The sequence below is a fragment of the Telmatherina bonti genome (genome assembly GCF_933228915.1).
Source record: "Telmatherina bonti genome assembly, chromosome: 20".
Lineage (NCBI taxonomy): Eukaryota > Metazoa > Chordata > Actinopteri > Atheriniformes > Telmatherinidae > Telmatherina > Telmatherina bonti.
In genome coordinates, this window is record NC_136618.1 from 17,026,360 (window position 1) to 17,033,298 (window position 6,939).

Sequence of the window (6,939 nt, forward strand, 5' to 3'; positions counted from 1 at the left end):
CCACCTCTTAAGTGCTAAGTCACCAGAGCAGGGAAAGCCCATTAGTGTAAAGAAGGTGGGGGAAGGCAAGAGTTTGAGTGATTAGACTGATTGGATGTAGCAGCACTAGGTTGCTCAGGTCAGGTCTAATCAGCTTCAGAATAGAGGAAAGGTCCTTAATGAGTAAAAGAGAGAAAGACAGAGATGCGACTGCTGTCCGGCATGAACAGCCGTCATATTGCACACAGAAACAATAACGCTTTCATACAGCCCCAGGCAGCTGCAGCGCACCTAATGAGTCAGCATAGAGATGAATGATCCATAACTGAGAGAGAAACAAAGCAACTAATGTTTGAGGCCTCTGTGATGAGTCCTTTCATCATTTTGTGTTGTTGTACAGGCAAACCAACCTGGGATCAATGTGCAGGTTATCACACCACACAGTTTAATTGATGCACACAACTTTGGAAAACTACAACTACTCACGCCGTACCTGCATTAGCTTTTAACTCTGGCTTTCTCTCTATATTGTGTTTCTTTTTCTCAAACATGAAGGAGGCTGTCGCCCAAAGCCAGCTGGGATAGGCTCCAGCTTCCCCGCGACCCTGAATTGGAATAAGCGGTTCGGAAAATGAATGAATGAATGAATGAAGGAGGCTGTGCACAATAGACTGATTTTATTTTGCACATTTACCCACGCTATGTGGCAGACCTTGCCATAAGAGACTTCCCAGCAGACGCTGGCAGAAAGAAGCGCAGGGATTGGATGAAGATAAACGATTCATTAACCCCAAATTCATCATGAACTCCACACTCGTGAGGACATTCCATCATTAATATTTCAACTTAATTATTTGTGTGCTTGTTGACTCCAAGGTCCCTATTTACACATGGCCGTGTGATGTATGAATTTTTGTAATGGACAATATTTAAGCAGTTTTTTTCCCTCTCTCCTGCTGCAACAGTTTTTCTTTCCTCATCTTTTTGTTTCCCGTGTAGAGAATAATGTTTCTGTGCACTGTAATAATTTGTTCTCATCGTGATCTCATGTCATCAGGGCTTGAATTGTGACAACTGTCGATTATAAATGAAACTCTGCTGGCTGAGGGAATTCTTCCTTATGCAGATATTTCCTTCTAAGGTGTTTTGCTTTATTTTTTTTAGTATCAAAGAAAACTTTTCAGAGATGCTGTCAGTAGACGTTGAATTTCTTATGAGTAGTAGAGAGTTTTGCAAGAGTTTCATGAAGTTCATGTTTTTTTTAGGTTTTCCCATTTTTATTCCGTGTGACACACAGCAGTCATACCTGCAGCATTTTACTATTTATTAGAACTTGAATATATGCGTTGCTTTGTTTACTATCCTCCCTGTTGTCACTGAGCTCCCTGTGCTCACTGAGATAGTGGTGACAAAGAGAGAAACTTCAATCTCTGCTAAGCCAGTGCTTTTAGAGCATAACAAATAATTTTCTACACTCTTTGTTACTCTGACATTAGGTAACAAAGGGGCACTGAAAATCAGATATCTAGTAAACCCTGAATCTTTCAGATCAACATGCCAACACCTTTAACAAGACACCTCATTCCAGGCACGGCCACTGTTGCCGCTGCTTCTACCTAATAGATTTTCCTGAGCTTCAGAGCAGAGAGCCAGATTGAGGGGTCTGGGGATTGGAGGTGAGTGCAAACCTGTGCATCAGCATGTCTTAATCTCAGAGAGCCATAATCTGGGATTAGTGATCCTCTCTTCACTGGATCCAGATTAGAGCATCTGCTCATGCAGCAGCCTCTGCACCAACCGCTAGCACCACCTTGTCAACCCCCTTGTGGGAGGAGCTTGGAGAGGCTGTGGTGCACCCTGATTGGAAGAGGCACCATATAAGCTATGCAGTGACAAGGGTTGCCAAGGCAATCACACTGGCTTTGTAACGATTGGTTGTGTCAGAGCACAGGTTGTCTGCTTGTCCTCAGACGAGCATTAGATCACTAACGGAAGAGGCACTTGTATAAACACATCTAAACGCACACACACTTTAACATGCATGTAAACCACATTTTTTTCCACTCTTCATAACTCCAAGTGTACAAACACATTATGAAAGAGTGACGTTGATTAATGGGTTCAAAATCATACAAGGGAAATGGTATTTCATTAGTGTGCAAGTGTGCTGAAAGGTAGGTCTTGCTAGCTGTCATATATACGCTCACAAAGCAACAACAGCAGCTCACATAGGTCAATCTCATCACCCTGCTCACTGGCACATGGTGGAACCGTAATCCCAGGGGTCATAGGTCAGCTTCATGCTGCTTGCCTGGCTGAAAGGGCAGATGGAGCACACACACATGCGTGCATGGACACACACACAGGTCATTCTCATGCTGCCGGGTTGGTTTGAAGGGCAGATGGGTGCATTGTGTCATGGCGACCGGGCTACAGCTTGTGGGGGCAGCCATATTGTCATTGAGAGAGGACACTTGCTGGGTTTGGTGTACAAAGCAAATACCGAATCTTATAATATTATGTGACAGCTCTTTCTGCAGACATATCATAGCATTTTATATGCCATCTAGATTTTTTTAAATCTTAGTCTTTGATTTAGCAGGTCAAGTAGATCTACCTTTTTTTTTTATTTCTGGAAAAACTCTGTATGGAAGCAAAAGTTAGAGTTTATAAGAAGCCTGAAACACTATTAAGTTGTTCCTCCTTCTTGCCATCTTCGTAGTTCTCATTTGGTGTTTATCCACTTGAAGGTTTTTATGAGACAGAAATCCATGTGGAGAGGAAGACTCCTGAAAGTGATGCTATATTGATTAAGGAAAGTAACACAAGTAAAGTCAGAATATTTTTTTAGCACAGCTCTTTTGGGTTGCAGTCAGTTTTATGCACATATATGTCACACATATAACCAATCTTCTTCTTTCCATCTTTTTTGTTGTTGTTGTAGGGTGAGCATTTCCTTTTATTTTTACAAATAAACCTCCGTGTAATGATGCCATCGCTGGCTTCATTTTGCTCATACGCCTCAACCCCTTTTATTGTGGCAGAGACACACTTTTGGAGGTTAATGTTCTGTAAGCTGCTTCCATAGCATTTCCACTGCAAATGTGGTATTAAAAAATACTGCAATTTTAAGCAATTTAATACATGTATAATCTGCTTTTCCTGGATTAGGCTCCCATATTAGAACAAATCAGGAAGAATACAAAGGGCAGCAACTCCAGCGTCTAAATATACTCTCTTTATCCGCTGCAACATCAACCCCATTTTTGGGAGATTCGCTTCTGGTGATTAGGACTGGTGTTCTGTGGAGAAGCATTAGAGTCTGTATAAAACAGGAACTGCCATTTTGCTGTATTTTGAGCAGATATAGCATGGCCTGTGCATCTGAAAATGAAGTTACTAATTATATATCTTACAAATTCACATAGCATATGTGGCAGTGAGGCGAACCTTTATGCAGAAGCCAGCAGAATAGTCCATGATTTATACAGTATGTGCATGCATGTGAGTGAAAACCAAGTCTAAAAGTGGTGGTTATGTGCTATAAGAGGGGTAAGCAGGGGGTGACAGCACTCTGTTAGGTCTGTCAGAGCCAGGGCTCTGCAGGCTGTCAGTCCCAGGACAGCAAAGAGAAAATGGAATACATTTTATCCCCCGTATCCTTTAGGTCAACTGTGACAGGGTTGCCCCTCAATTACTGAATATCAGCACCTCTTCTCGCCTCTCCTCTCACCTTTCTTCTCCTCTCCTCCTCTCCCTTGCTGCAGTATGTCTGTGTGCACTCTGCAAGAAGCATGCAGAGAAGAAAAATAGAGAAGAGAGTGGGGGCAGGGAGGCGAGCTCCTACAATAGGCTGCCTGGTGACTCCATGGAGCACAGCAAATTTCCAGAGGTGTTTATACCTCGGTTGATTGTTTGGTTGTGTCTCCTTATCTACAACAAGGGTTAGTTTGCTTTCAGGACAATAAAAATGGTAGACTGTATGCTTTATGGATTGTGCTGTGAATGCTGAGTATCACCTTGGATATTGTGGCTGTATTTGCTGTTGAGCATCTTCTCTTTAGGAGAATCTCATATATCTAATGATCCTAAACTTCATGTTTTATGTATCCACCTTAGCTAATAAGGTCAGCTAGCAGTGAAATGGCTGACAGGAATCTATGCATTTAAATGCAGCTGCAGAACAAAAGACACGCGCCAAACACAATAGGATGGATGCGGAATCAGTCAGTGAGGAGGTAGCATGACCAGCTGGAGCCCTCTAGCCTTTGACCCCCAAGGTCGCCAACCGCTATACTGCTCTTTTATGCACCTCTCATGGTCAACTCATGAAAATGCATAGCAGTAGAAAGTTGCTTTGTCATACAGATAACCTCAGCACGTGGAGGGTGCCATTATGAAATCACTTCCCTGTGTTTGGAGAGGGTGATTGCTCAGAGACCCCTTGACTTGTCATTCTCTTTTTATGATGAAAAGCAAGGTCAAACCTGTGCAGATGGACAAGCCTGTGTCTGGGAGTTAAACAATATAGCTGGTCCACCTTGTGCAACCTTGACCCCATGTAAACCCACAGTGCACTGCCCGGAGGTCACCCAGATTTTTATTTCTTAGTAGGGAAAAAAAGCAGAAACGGCTATTAGCCAGACTAGCTTCTGAGCAGCGATACCCTTTTTCTTTATATCAGCCGTCTTCAAAGCTGCAGGGCTGACAGAGTGGGACCCCTAACTGCTTTCTATGTGTTCTAATCCTTCTCAGAGCAGTAACTCAAGCTTTCTGCAGCTCCCCTGTCCTCCTTAGTATTATGGTGAACAGGCCAGCCCATCTCCAGCTCTCGACTTGCACACCACACAGGTTCACAGACAGTTAGAAACTGAACAGTGAAACAATCCAATGGGAAGAGTGACAAAGCTGCTCCCTTGTCCACCTGTACTAATGGCAATGTGAGCCATAAGCAGGAGATAGGCCTGTCAGAGAGAAACTTTAGAGCAACCCTGACACAGTATCAGAGCACAGAAGAGCCAAATGCAGCTCCTGACAACTGTGTTAGGCTTCTGCATACTTTCATGTGTTTATTTGTTTCTAAAGCATTGATCAGGTCTGACATGAGAAGCTTTTGAATTTATGTTAAAATCTGATTCCACAGTGAAGTTAGCGAGGATTTATCCAGACTTGGGCTTCATTGTTGTGGAATCAGTGGATACAGTAGAGATATTGACTCTTCCCAGCACTGGATTCAAGGTCGGTCTTTTCAATCTAGTATCTTGTCTATAAACCTCAGCCTCTGTGTTAGCTGAGTATTGTCAGACAATTGAGAGAGCACTGGTTTGCTCACTCTCCCAGGAAAGGCAGAAATGAGGAGAGCTACAGATAACCAAACCAAACATCCATGGATATCTCTGTGGCCGACTTCCCTGGTCTTATATTTCCAAGGTTTAAAAATCAATAGAGCTACTGCTGATGAAATTTCCCGCATGAGTGCACGGCAGAGTCTGCAAAGCAGACCTGTGCCGAGACATTTCTCTGCACTCACCCATATTCACTTTTGTTCCATTCTGTTTTCAAATGCAAAGGGATTTCGTTTCATTCTCTTCTTTTTGCCACTTTATTTATTTATTTTTGCTCTAAATCCAGCTTTTGAAAGGCCCAGGGGCTGAGTAAATGTGATCGATTTCTACAGTGTGTCATCCAGGCCGTCCTTTTAGGGGTGGTTTTGTAACAGAGGCACAAAGGCGCGTGGAGCCATCATTCAGCTGGCTCTTTCATTGTTCACTTAATTCAGTCTGAAGGATCCAGGTCAGGCCAACAAGAACCCTTTACAGGTTAGAAGTCAAGACTTCTCTCTCATAAAACACAGGCAAGAACACATGCACGAATGTCCAGAGGTGTGATGTAATATCATCCACTAGAAATACAGTTCCGCAGCTGTTTCTCTTCTATTTGTAATATGGCTGTGAAACTAATGAGAACAGAATGTGTCTGAAATTATATTTGCTCAACAGGGTTTGCAGAACAGGGAGCTGATATGAGATAGGATGAGAACATCAAGCATGGTTATTAGTTGGACTGTGTTTACTGGAGGAGTGGGTTGGAGATGATTTTGAATCTTTACAGGGTCCAGTGTCTTTTGTAGGATCAGGATAAAGCCAACTTCATTTGGCCTCGATTAACCACAACAATTATTGTGTATTAGATATGTATACAGCTAATTTATTGGCAAAATCTTCCCTCTCGCCTGGCTAAGTCCACAACAATGAGTACCTTCTATCTTAGAATACTTCCCCCCCCTCCAAAAACAAGCTATATTCTCCCCGTCACAGAGAGAAGACCATGCACAACAGCCTTGCAGTCAGCCTCTCCTGTGAAAGAGAAATTAATCTGCTCCAAACAACCTTTTATTTTCTCGACACAACTACTTGTCAGCTTCCACTAAAAGCAATTTGTTTTTGGCTCCCTTCTTCAGGCTCATGTAGCAGGACTGAGAGAGCAGTGTGGCATGCTGTTTCAAAAAGGAGAAGAAGAGGAGGGGGGGGGGGGGGGGGGGGGGGGGGACTGTTGAGGGGAACAGTGCTTTAATCTGATTAGACCTGGCTAAAATCCCAAACCGGGGCTGAAGTGCAGTGCTTGTGGTTTCTGAACAGCTTACGCTAAGTCTGTACCATGGAAATAATCTACTCTTAAAACCCAGGAAACAAATCAACTATGGTAAGGACATAAGTCGCTGTCATTACGGAGTCATTAGGAAAAACATTTCCATACAGCGTGCAGGCCAGTAGTGCTAGCAGAAGGGGGCAGTGTGTGTGTGTGTGTGTGTGTGTGTGTGTGTGTGTGTGTGTGTGTGTGTGAGAGTGTGAGAGTGTGTGTGAGTGTGTGTGAGCGCACTTTTGTGATCATGTCTTTTAAATTCAAGTGTGTCCACTGATGCTTTAAATGCAGTCGAAGCACAAATGTTTATTCGTTGAT